Source organism: Musca autumnalis, unplaced genomic scaffold (genome assembly GCF_047663935.1).
Source record: "Musca autumnalis isolate F117 unplaced genomic scaffold, ASM4766393v1 scaffold_5, whole genome shotgun sequence".
Taxonomy (NCBI): Eukaryota; Metazoa; Arthropoda; class Insecta; order Diptera; family Muscidae; genus Musca; species Musca autumnalis.
In genome coordinates, this window is record NW_027412088.1 from 31682373 (window position 1) to 31695853 (window position 13481).

General features: G+C 39.6%; 1 protein-coding gene across 14 annotated transcripts in view; it reads right to left on the minus strand.

Moving 5' to 3' along the window:
• The window catches only part of whd (carnitine O-palmitoyltransferase whd), a 70167-nt gene that overhangs the window by 25567 nt on the left and 31119 nt on the right, over positions 1 to 13481 (minus strand). The window contains exon 1 of one of the 14 annotated variants that reach the window (XM_073992848.1): positions 4419 to 4859. The exons of 12 other annotated variants lie outside the window; for them this stretch is intronic. The gene's annotated coding sequence lies outside the window, so the exon portion shown is untranslated. Of the gene's footprint in view, positions 1 to 4418; positions 4860 to 13481 lie in introns of those variants that run through there. One more of the 14 variants, XM_073992842.1, reaches the window with a different exon arrangement.

Below are 13481 nucleotides of genomic sequence, written 5' to 3' on the forward strand. Positions count from 1 at the left end.
CCTGACAAATGGCGGCAACCCGTCGTTTTTCTTGGACCATACCATATCCCTATAACTGTATCCATCAGGAGACAGCCCGGTTTTATCACCTCTGAATGCCGCACTTTAAGCAATTACAGAAAAGCTAATTGGCCTAGTTTCAGAAAGTTCACCAATCAACACTCCAGATAACTATCCAACCCTTGTGATGTTCGGCGGGTAGCAGAAAGGATGTCTCAGGAATTCTGTTGCAGTCACTTACTAAATATCTGCTGGTCAATTATTTAAAGTGAGACTAGATTTTGTGTGGCATTCGGTCTTAGGTAATTACCATAGGGGTCCGAAAATAATTGTCTCCATCAGCAAACTTCCCGATTTCATCACCTCTGAACGCCGCACATTCGTCAATCATAAGAGAGCTGATTGGTCAGGTTTCAGAGAGTTCACTAATCACCGCGTCAGAGATCTGCCTAATCCTTCTGATGTTCGGGTAGCAGAAAAAACGCCTCGAGACATCATAACTACTGCAGCCGCACGCCATATACCTACTGGTCGAATACCCGAAGTGAGGCCAAACTTCCCAGCAGAGGCGGCGGGACAATCAAATGAGTGTGAAAAGGTTCGTCAAGCCCACCACAGTGACCGTCGAGTTAGGAAGCTGACACTGGATGCTAATAAGTTGGTCGGTGATAACAAGCGGAAAGAGTGGCTTGATCATCTAATGAGTTTCATAATTAGGACCGGAATTAACGAATTATGGGCAATGGTTATGTCACTCCCCAGCCGTAGAAAGAAGGATGATAGGACTTCACCTACGTTTGGGAGACGAGTATTTCATTAAAGTTCTCAACCTGTCGCTAGCCACCCACATTGTGCCCGAAGTCTGTCCTGTCAAGTACTCCATCCTGTTTGACTACCGACCGCCCAAGTGTGCCACTTTGGATAATCAATTATATGTGTTGACGGCAGTCGTACGTGGAATTCAGGAACAATAAGTCCAACAGGGAGTTCTCCAAGGTGGGACAATATCTGCGGAACGGTTTAATCTCTACGTCTCCTGTAGTCCAGTCCCTCCATATGGCATTGAAATCGTAACGTATGCCGATGATTGTACCTTTCCTAAGGTCATTTGTGAAAGGGTCAACTCCTGTTTGACCGATCCTAAGAACTTTTCCACGCGAGGAATATACAAATATCCGCCACTAAATCTACGGCTACTCTGTTCATCACAAGGACGGCAGAGGTGAGAACAGAGTTGAATGTCATGGTAGCAGAATTCCGACCACAAACTACCTCAAAATTCTAGAGGTCAAATACTTCGCGGTGTTTAATGTGGGTACCTGCCATGCGGCCTACCTCACAGTGCTCTTAACACCGGGTGAAATCAATGCGTCTACCAACGCCCCCGCACAAAAAGTACGAGTACCAATTCGCTCACACGTATTTGGACGTGATCGCCTTCTTGGTTAGGAGCGGAGCCTATCTAAACTCCTACCTTTCTTTGGGTCAGGCAACCGGTTGTAGTGCAACTCCACAATCGAGACGAAGCTCTGCCCGCGATTTGGGTCTTAACCACAGCCACCGCGATGCTCCCACAAGGGGTCCAACACCAACTGCCTGGCCAGATCCGAAGATCTGGGGGCACGTGGTAGCCGCGTTACCAGAATATAGCCTACGGTCAGGCTTCGTGGTCACTCTAGACCCCTATGATGCCAGTGGCCTCCTCAGCACGACGTTCCAGTTCGACACGAATCTCACCTTCAATCATGATGAGGAAATCATCAGCATACGCACAGATCTTGAAAATGGACGCTAACTCCCGTAGCAGAGAATCCATCTTGAGGTTCCAAATAAATGGACCACAGATATACGCTATCCCACGAGAGGAAGTCAATTGCGCCCTTAAAGTCAACAAATATGCCTAAGACATATTTGGCAGACTATTCTGCACATGCATCCACGCGTCCACTGTACCTGTACGCTCGACAAAGCCGAACTGATGCGGTGAAGGACTCATGCCGCGGCACTCCCCAAACCTTGCCACCATAATCCTCTCCAGTACTTTTCCAACCACTGGAGCGAGTATTACTCCTTAACCGATCAGGCGACTTGAGGAGCACCACGACGCGAGCTTCCTTAAACGCACGCGGGAAGTACCCCTGGTTAATGCAACCAACAAGAATGGACCCAATATACTCAGGCATGACCTTCCAGATCATACAGTCGATACCTGGCGATTTTCTACTTCTAATCCGGCAGATACTGTCCGCAACTTCATTACGCTCCAAGTCCGGAGGCTCACCCAGCTCCCACACAAGCGGGGGAGGTGAGTGAGTCTCCGACCTTGAAAAGAAAGACCCCAGCAAAATCCCTACGTTTCCCGTCCGTTCATGGCTCCATTATATTTGGCAAGCCGGCAACACTTAAGTTGCAGATAAAGGAACCTTGTTGACCACATATAATGCGATAGGTCGGTTTGTGGTAGGTTATGTTTGGGGGATGTGCAGCCACTAAGTGTGACTGCGTCACTCGGAGACCTTCCGGTCCATTGTGATCATCCAAAAAGGTATAGAGGAACACCCAATATTATGCCGCATGCGGTCCAGAATTGGACAGTGTCATAGGTGGAGCCCAATTGTCTCTGTTTCTTTTTCGTCCCCACCATGTTTATAGTAGAGTTGGGTAATCTAGTTCCTAGTTCCTTGTACTAGTTCCAAAAGTATCAGCATGCAATATAACGTGTGATGTTAAGTATACGCAGTTTGTTCCAAGAAAAAAAGTGGGCCATTGGAACTGCGAAGTGAACTAGATCGTTCCAAATAGTTCCTTTGGCACAACTCTAGTTTATAGTAATCAACACCATCATCATTCCGTTTGTTGGTAAAGCTCCGATTTCAGATTTATGAGTGAATTTGTTCTGTTGCTTGACAGAGGTCGCCAAATGGATCTTGACACGTTGCACCTAGGTTCATTATGCCATAATTCTCTGGCTCTATCATCAAAGAACGTTTAAATTTTCCGGAAAAGGTAACATATGGTTGGTTTGATTGAGACAGCGGTTGCTAAAACTGTTGATGGTGATGCTGGTCTAGCCAGTTCATCTGCCACCTGCAAAATCGGAAACGGTTAGACTTGATATTAAAGGATTTGATGGCTTTAAGAGCCGCTTTACTATCCACAAAGTTAGACACCGGTTCAAAGATCTCAGCATCCAAACTTATCAATTCTGCAGCCTTTCTGATCGCGAATACACAGCAGTCTTTGTCCAACTTGTAAGAGTATTCAAGACCTAGCGTTTCACAGTACACGTCAGCCCCGGTCCCTTCTTCTATCTTGTAACCGTCTCTATAAAAACCAGACCGTCAAGACATCTACATCTACATATTCAAATCTCAATGGACCACGTAGGTCCATTTTAAAGTTTTCTCCTATCTCATTCAAAAAGCATCCATGCCCATGGGCATAGTTGTGCCAAAGATTCTGTTCACGCAGCCTTAGAGAACTATGTGCTGCCTGGCACTTAATGCTAAGACCCAAAGACCGTAGCTTCAGCATTGCGTTCATTGCTTGTGGTGGTTTCTAGCGGCTCCCGTTATTAGAGTCGAGGCTGCTCTTTGCCCCTTGTCCATTTTTCTGGGTGTCGATTTTTGGCGTAGGAAGTGTCTCCAGACAAGAGATCCATTTCCATGTTTCTCTCAATTTAACCCACCACCTCATAAAGTGTAGCTTCCACAGGTTTGCTTTTGATATAGGCATGTTGTGAGTTGCTTAAAGAGGTGGTGTCCACATGACTCCTAATCTCCAGGTCGATCAATCGTTCGAGAGTCTTGAGAAGAAAGAAGGATAGGTTCAACTACGCTGGTAAACGTTTTGGAGCAAGTTGAGTTGATGCATTAAGCTCGGATAAAATTATAAGTTTTCCTATATAGCCGGCCTACGGCCGGGGATTTAAGACTATCTCCTACGGACAGGAGCCAATCTAGGGAACGGGAACAACATTTTCTTTTAAATTAAAACTTTTCTCTAAGTAGCCGACATTTAACAAGGGAATTTTCGGAACTTCGGAGGCCCATATCTCGGGAAGTATGGACTGCCGCAATAAATGTTATATATATTTGGAATCAGGGTAACGAGTTCTACCTGTGGAAAAAATTTGATACCGATCCGAGCTTAATGCTTCAACACATCTTAAGCCAAAATTTTAACCCCATCCGAGAGCTGTCCCTAAACGAGACTTAAGCCAAAATATTTAATTGCTGGGAAATACATGTTGGAATTACGCAAGTACATATTTGCTCAATTATTATTTGTATTGCAATGAAGTGTAACTGGTGTATTGTACTTTGAAACCTGTTTTTTTACACAAGATACTTATAAAATAATTTAACTAATTTTAATTAGAGACAATAACTACAAAAAATGTATATTTTCTCACGTACCTATATACAAATTTTCCGTTATTAAATAAACACTATTTACAGCAATTTTCACAAAAACAAACGTATTTTTATACTTTGTTTTTTTCTTTTCTGTGTTTTTGATTTTCTTTTTTTTATAAATTTAACGATTTTTTCGTTGTTTTTTGTTTTTTCTTTAATCACTTTTACTTTTGTTTCTTCTTACACCACAAATTAACGTCAGACAGATAATGTGTAAAGAAGGTAAATGAATAAAAAAACAGACACGAATTCAATGAATTTGTTTGGTTTTCTGTTTTGCTTTCCGGTTTTTTTTTTTTTTGTTTTCTTTAGTCTTTTAACTTTTTTCCGTTGATTTAAGCGATTTGTTGATCCACAGACGCCGCCACTCGAAAGCCAACTGATTCAAATGTCAGACGTGGAGGTCTACTAAAGTCTCAAATCATTGAATTGTTTTGTAGTAAAGCAAAAAAAAAAAAGAAGAAAAACAAAACCAAAAGCAAAAGCAGCGGCAAACAAAAGCAATGGCCCAGCTGGTTTGTTTTCGTCACATTTTGTTTCTCTCAGGCAATTGAATAGATGGGGAACAGTGGATACAAAAGGGGGGACTTCAGTGTTTAATTAAAGGAAGATTTTATGTATTTTTTTAATTTTTAACAAATTTTTACCTCAAACCTAATAAATTAACTGTATAAAGAAGCCACTGTATTAAACTTTTGTTATTATTTATGTACTCTTTTTGGGGCGCCAATTCCCCCCATTTAATACTCTCAAATATACATAGGAGAAAATAAAATTTGTTTTCCCATTTCAGAGTAGACTTGTTTTCATTACAAAAATAGTGATTGAGAGAGAGAGAGTAGTGAGTGAATAGTGTGAGAAAATGAATGTCATTCACATTTCTAAGACAAGCAGAGGCATGTTGTGCTTTGGCCCACTAAAATGCACAACACAACAAGTTTTAACTTGCATTGCTGTGGGTATTTCAAAAAAGGGGTCACATGAACATCTCCATAGTTGGAAGGGAGGCCGGCCAACAACAAAACGGACATTTATTTTCCAATTAACCACACATTTTTCCAACTTATCCGGCAGGGGGGCTAATACTAAACAAAATTCGGATAAGAGTTAGTTGTGTTGTGGCAGGCAGACTGGCAATTGAGAGAAATTAAATATTTGGAGAGTAAAATAACGGTGCAGCCAGCCAACCATTATGGTGGGGTTATGCCTCTTTTTTTGTTTTGTTTCTCATAATCTATCACAATTTTAGTCTAGAAGAAATACGAAGGCGTGTGGGGTGGCGTATGTACATAAATATGTACGCGCAAGTTCGTTTTTCCTCTTCTTCTTTAATGATTAGTTTAGAAACCATTGTGGTGGCCATTGTTGTTGGGAAATGCATAACAAGATTTCTCATTAATATCAATTGACTTGGTCAACCTGTTTTTCTTTATAGTAAAAGAAAATCCAAAGAATAAAAACTAAAAAGTTACTTACATAGGAGTTACAAAAGTCAACAACAACTTTTGTAAGAATAAATAATCTTATCATGTAAGAGAGGGAGAGAGAGAGAAGTGTAAAAAATGTCATATACTATTTTTACTATTTTTATAATCGTGAAACAGAGCAAACCTGTTGATGAAAAACAACATGTTTCGTCTTGAACGATGGATGTAGAGAAACACACCCACCGCTTTGGCCCCCTTTATAAATATTTAAAAATAAAAATCCCATTAAAAAAATAAAGGAAATAATCAACAATAAAAACAAATAAAAGCAATCAGTCGGACTCAGCCAATTAGTGCAAAAAATAAATAAATAATAAAAAATAACAGAAGTGGTGGACCTAAATGGAGTGGAATGGAAGTTGATTGATCATAATTTAGTATTTTGTAGACTTGATTTCGATAATACGATCAAAGATTTTATCGAAAATGAAAAGAAATTTTTGAATTATGACAGGATTCAAAGGATTTTAACTGAAAATATACCAAGATTAGACGGCCCGGGGAATCCTTCAGTCATGACATGTAATCTTGTATCTTTGATTAATGATGCTGTTGACTCGAGCATGTCGATTTCAAAATCTTTAAGACATTAGCTTCGTTCCAGTACTTTTTTATGGTAAAATGTTCAAAAGAGAAAATTGTCAAAAATGAGTTCAACGCACACATTTTTCCAAAATGTACGGAAAGAGAAGTGAACATGTTGCAACTTTTTTGGTGTACGGGAACGCATTTTGGGGAAAAATGTTCAAAATGTGTTAAATGTGTAAAAACTTTTTAGTTCTGGAACGAAGCTATTATAGACAAGATGTAGCTCCTTGGATAAACAGCAACTTGTGGGCGTTGATAAATGAGAAACGAAGGCTATTACGGATAAGGAGAAGATTTAGGAACGATACAGTTAATAATGATAGGCTAAAAAGAGTTAGTAAAGTTATAAAGAAGGCCCATAGAATTTGTATGCAGAAATTTTTTGAAACTAATTTATCTAATTTTGCTGGAGATCCGAGGAGTTGCTGGAGATTTTCAAATAATGTTTTGGATCGATCTGAAAAGGAAAAAGCATCCTTGATAAGTTCTGATGGTTTTCCCATAGTTGATGATAGGGTAAAATCACAGTTGATCGGTAACTACTTTTTGGAATCTGTTGGTGTGTTGAAAGATGGCTTAGAGCTGAATGTGGATGACAACTGGAATAATTTAACCCTACGATCCATAACCAGGTACCCGGGTACTTTTTGAACTTTAAAATGCTGCTGTTCCTTTATTATTGAAAATATCAACATGAAACTCCGGATCATCAGATATTTCGGCTAAACTAAGAGACTGGAAAAAAGTTTATCAAATTTGGTTAAATATATTAACTAAAAAATGAGTTTAAAGTTTTTTATACGGGGGTCCATGACCAGGGTACCCGGGTACACAAATAAAAAATCCAACATTTTCTACCTAAAAACACAAAACCAGTCCTTTTTTCGTGAGCCTTTCAGGTAGAAAATGATCATAGAAACCAATTTTATCTTACAAACGTGAAATTTGTACAGTTGAGATGTAAAAACTAAGCGTTTTTAATAATCTGTGCAGATATATATATATATATATTATTTTATTTGAATATAAACCAAACAACTTCACTTGGGTACCCGGGTACCCTGGTTATGGACTCCTGTTCGTCCAGGTGGTTATGGATCGTAGTGTTAAGAACGCTGACTAGATACGGTTCTAGATTTGAATTTAAGAGAGTTACTTGCAATGATATCAAAAACGTTATAGACTGTATGAAAAGATGTAAAAGTCCAGGGGAAGATAGCATAACTTCCGAATTTTTATATAGGACATCAACGATTCTGACTCCGTTCTTAACCAATATTTTTTACACCATGATAACAACGTCGATATATCCGGATATACTGAAACTCCATTAAAGCGCAATCTTACCAGAACATTATAGGCCTATTGCCTTACTATCGTCTATTGATAAAATTTTTGAGCGGATTAATCACACAAAATTGTTAAAATAATTGGAGGATGAAGGTATGATATATAAAACGCAATATGCATATGTGAGAGGTGGAGGAACAGATGAGGCCGTTTTGAGAGTGGTGAACCTCATATGCCTAGGTTTAGATGTAGGGTTTGTGGTGTAGCGGGTATATTTTATGATTTTAGTAAAGCCTTTGACTTGGCAGAGCATTTTACGTTGTTTGAAAAAAATGGAATATTATGGCATAAGGGGTAAGGAAAATGATTTGCTGAGGAGTTTCTTTTTTAACAGATAGAAGGCAATTTGTGCAAATTAGTGAAGGAAAAAGCACTACTTCGCCCGTGAAGTGGGGTGTACCTCAGGGTAGTATTTTGGGACCGCTCATGTTTATGTTATATCTTAATGATATCAATAATTTCGGATTGGATGCATCTATTGTTATGTATGCTGATGACATTTCTGTTTTCTACCCATATAAGCATGAGTCTGTGCTCAGGATGGAAAGAGATTCCTCATTAATTTTTGAATACGCTCTGGTATTAAATTCTAATAAGACAAAGCTACTTCGCTTTCGCCGGTTTTCTGCATCATTAAACAATGATTTTGGTTTTTTTTTTGTCAATGCAGAATTTATATACGAAGATCACTGTAAAACATATTTGGGTATTCGTCTAAAAATCAACCTTTAATGGAATGATCATATTGAAAGTATTAAGACGAAAGTGTCCTTTGCCATTGGTATGTTATATAAATTTAGGAGAAAACTTAATGTTAAAGAAAAGCTAATGATTTATCAAGCTTTAGTTCATAGTCACCTTGAATATTTAGCTGTGGTGTATGCACATAAAGGGTGACGTAGGGGATGGAAGATACCAAGGAACGGTCCTGACCGGTTTTAACATGGCAAAGCCCAGGATTTATCTTGGTCCCTCTTTCATCCCAAGTGGACACTGACCTCCCCGTGGTGTCACCTGGGGAACTGCCTTTAACACCCGTTAAAGGTAGTGAGCTAACATGTGCCGCGCGTTCACCCATAAGAACGTTAAAAACTTGGGTTTGGGCGTCGGGTTAGTAACCCTCCCCTAGAAAAAACAGCCTACTATGAAAAAACGAAAGAAAAGAAAAACAAACCCCTCTAAAGTTGACGAACCCCGCAAACGTTTTAAGGACCATGATCTGCGAATCTGCACCTGGAATGTTCGCACTCTTTATAGAGAAGGTGCAGTCTTCGCATTGGCAGACGTACTTGAAAAGTACAAGACCGATATTACTGCCATACAGGAAATACGATGGATTGGGAAAGGCGTCACAACAACACCTAAAGGTGACGCACTGTATTATAGCTGCCATGACGTAAAGCATGAGTTTGGTTGTGGATTCGTAGTTAGTCGGAGACTAAAACATCTTGTATCCAGCTTCACTCCAGTGAATGAAAGACTTGCTGCAATTCGAATAAAAGCTAAATTCTTCAACATCAGCTTTATTTGCGCTCATGCTCCCACTGAAGAAAAGGATGAACAGACCAAAGATATATTTTACGAGCGCTTAGAAGAAACATATGACCGTTGCCCTGCCCATGACATTAAAATCATTCTAGGCGATTTTAATGCCAAAATTGGAAAGGAGAATATCTTTGGCCCAACAGTCGGGAAATTCAGTCTCCACAGTGAAACATCTGACAATGGTATGAGACTGATAGACTTTGCAGCTGCAAAAAACATGGTAGTTAGCAGTACCAGATTTAATCATCTCGATATTCATAAGGGCACTTGGCTGTCTCCAGACCAAAGAACAATAAATCAAACTGATCACGTTGTGATAGATGCAAGACATTCATCGAGCGTGTTGGATGTACGATCGTTCCGAGGCGCAAACATTGATTCGGACCACTACCTTGTTGCAGCAAAGGTACGCACCCGCTTAAACGTAGCAAACAAAGTACGAACAGACACAACACGAAAGTTAGACATCGGTAAGCTGCAATCACAACAGATAGCCACAGCATATTCCACTCAACTAGCCCAATTGCTTAATCAAAGCCCTCCTCATCCCGATAACATATCAGCGCAATGGCAAAGCATTGCCCACTCCATGCAAACAGCCGCAAAATCCATACTTGGATACCAGAGACCTTCACCAAGGAATCCATGGTATGATGAGGAGTGTCGTGCTGCCACCGAAGATAAAAATGCGGCATATAAGGCTACTTTACAATCCGTAGCAACGCGTAGCGCACGAGAGAGATACAGGGAGAAAAGGAGAGAGGAGAAACGTCTTTTCCGCAGGAAAAAGAGAGAGATGGAAAAGCGGGAGTGTGAAAAAATCGAGATGTACAGGAGCCAGAATGAAGTCCGAAAATTCTACCAAAGAGTCAAGCATCAAACTGATGGCTTTGGTACAGGCACATCCTCCTGTAGAGACCAGCAAGGTAATTTGGTAACTGATACAGATAGTGTACTCAGGATATGGAAAGAACATTTTTCAAATCTGTTGGTATCCAATAGCAGCGAAGACGACGAAGATACCACAGTCCCAATCCCAGAAGATGGTATTGAATGTATACCGCCCAGCCAAGATGAGGTAAAGACAGCAATAAATCGGCTGAAGAATAATAAGGCAGCAGGTGCCGATGGCTTACCAGCCGAGCTGTTCAAAACCGGAGGCGACACGCTGATAAGGTGTATTCATCAGCTAGTTAGCACCATCTGGCAGGAAGAACGAGTACCCGACGATTGGAACCTGAGTATCCTGTGCCCCGTCCACAAGAAGGGAGATAAGACTGTATGCTCTAACTATAGGGGCATAAGTCTACTCCCTATTGCCTACAAGATCGTGTCAGGGATATTGTGCGAACGACTAAAGCCAATGGTCAACGAGATTATTGGACCATACCAATGCGGCTTTAGACCTGGCAAGTCCACCATTGACCAGATATTTACCCTGCGGCAAATCCTGGAGAAGACCCAAGAGATGCAGATCGACACCTACCACCTTTTTGTCGATTATAAAGCAGCCTTCGACAGTCCGCTGCGCTCAAAGGTATTCCAAGCCATGTCTGAATTTGGTATTCCCGCAAAGCTCATCCGGCTTTGTAAAATGACTTTAACTGACACGAGGTCCTCAGTTAAAATAGGAAAGAACCTCTCCGAAGAGTTTGGTACCAAAAGAGGTTTCAGACAAGGAGACAGCCTTTCGTGTGACCTCTTCAACATCCTGCTAGAAAAGGTTATACGAGAGGCAAACGTCAAAAGAAGTGGCACAATCTACACCAATAGTCACATGTTACTTGCTTATGCTGATGATATAGACATCATGGGTCGATCAGTAAAAGAAGTAACTGATACCTTTATAAAAGTCGAAGGAGAATCTGCTAAAGTGGGTCTGGCGGTAAACGGTGAGAAGACCAAGTTGATGGTGTCGACGCGCAATGCGTCCATTGAGCTCGGACCGACTGTGGAAGTTGGTTCCAACACAACAAACGACATCAGTTGTGAAATAAAAAGAAGAATTGTATTGGCCAACAGATGCTACTTTGGATTAAGTAAGCAGTTTAAAAACAAAGCCACATCTCGTCAAACAAAAATAACGCTCTACAAAACACTGATACTACCCGTGCTGATGTATGGCTCCGAAGCCTGGGTACTTGCGCAAGCAGACATGGCAGTGCTTGGTGTGTTTGAGAGAAAAATTCTTCGAAAGATCTACGGACCAATCTGCGTTGACGGTGAATATCGACGTCGCATGAACCACGAGCTGTATCTGCTATACAACGACATCAATATTGTTAAACGTATCGAGATGCAGCGATTGCGTTGGCTAGGCCATATCAAAAGAATGAGCGATGATGAACCCACTAAAAAGGCGTATGAATACATGCCACATGGCGGTGCACGCAGAATTGGCAGGCCAAGGAATAGATGGCGCAAACAAGTGGATGATGAGATGACAAGGCGCGGTATTCCAGAGAGCAAAGCAACAAATAGAGAGGAATGGAGATCTCTTCTTAGTTCGGCCTATAGAACAAATGTTCTGTAATGGGCCAGCTAAGTAAGTAAGTAAGTATGCACATAAAATGAGTAGCGAACTTAGATCTCTACAGAGTGCTCAGAACAAGGCTTTAAAATGCGTATTTAATCTGGATATTCAGCATAATACCATTTTGTTGTACAAAAACTATGCAAAAACCATATTACGAATTCGAGGACTATACAAGAAACAACTAATGGTTTATGTTTACAAAGCGGTTCAAGGTATTGGGAGTAGATCTTTAATTCTACCGTTCAACTCGAACAGTTTTAATACTAGAAATTCATCTAATGTAAAAATTGCTAGATGTCGTCTGGAAACTACAAGACAGAGAATGGACTATTCTGGCATTACAGAATATAACAGCTTGCCTTCGGCTATTCGAATTATTACATTAATTATAATATGTATAATAATATTTAATTATATTGAAAATTGTACAGTATTTATTGTTGCCAACTACCTCCATTTAGCCATAAGAGGCACGGAGCAAAATTGTTTCTGTTAAAATTTAAATAAATGCTGAAATATATTAAAAAAATGGTCTACGAACAGATGAATTATTTTAAAAAGAAATAATGGGGGAACACACTCCCAGTATATATTTGGGAAATCGATAAACTACCCACGTTCTCCCCAATATGTAGTTATATAGCGTTCACAGCCCAACCATTTTATCACATGCTCGAATTTCTGGAAATTTCTCGAAAATTTTGTCAAACCTATTTTTTTATAAAGCAATTATTATTTATAAATTAAAGGATTGCAAGACAAATGACACTTTTGAGAGTTCGAAAAATTCATTATATGTAAAACAAATAAAAAAATAAGATGGACCTAAAATTCTTTTTAACAGATTGCAAATTTTAAAAAATAGGTATAATTTTCCAGCAAAAAGGTTTTAGGAGGTTTCCGGCGTGTACATTTTTAGATGTAAATAAATGTCGCATATATACCGCTTAAGGTAGAAACGCAAAGAAATACGCCGCTTTTCACGCTAAGTTTCATGTGAAAGATTAAAATTAATGATGGAAACTGCATCAATTTAATCTTCCATCGACTGAATCTTTGGAAGCGTTATACCCAAAAATGCCCCATGGGTTAAAAAAAAACATAACAGCAATTTTACGCAACATTTTAATGCAAAAACCAGAAGAAGAAAGGTTATGCGAACTTAGCTGAATGAACTTTTCCTATTAACCACAAAATTCCATTGAAATATAAAAAAGTTCACGCGCAAATCGATTTAAAAAAATATATATTTTGAGACCTCACTGATTGTTGTTCCCTGAATTCCTTAAAACATCCACGCCTATTATCTCTCTCTTTGATTGCTCCTAAAGAGATGTTTATTTTTGAGCGATTAGTTGTTATAATATTCATTGAACACCCAAATACCCACATCTAACAATTGCTTTATCACATTGAAATGTTAGTTTGCGTAATAGCTTGTATACGAAACAAATAATTTGCTTGTCAGCGTTTTACGATGCAAATATTTGCACTTAAATTGTTGTACGCCGGGCACATGTGCATTTGTTTTTAAGTACAAAGTTCACTATTTGTAAA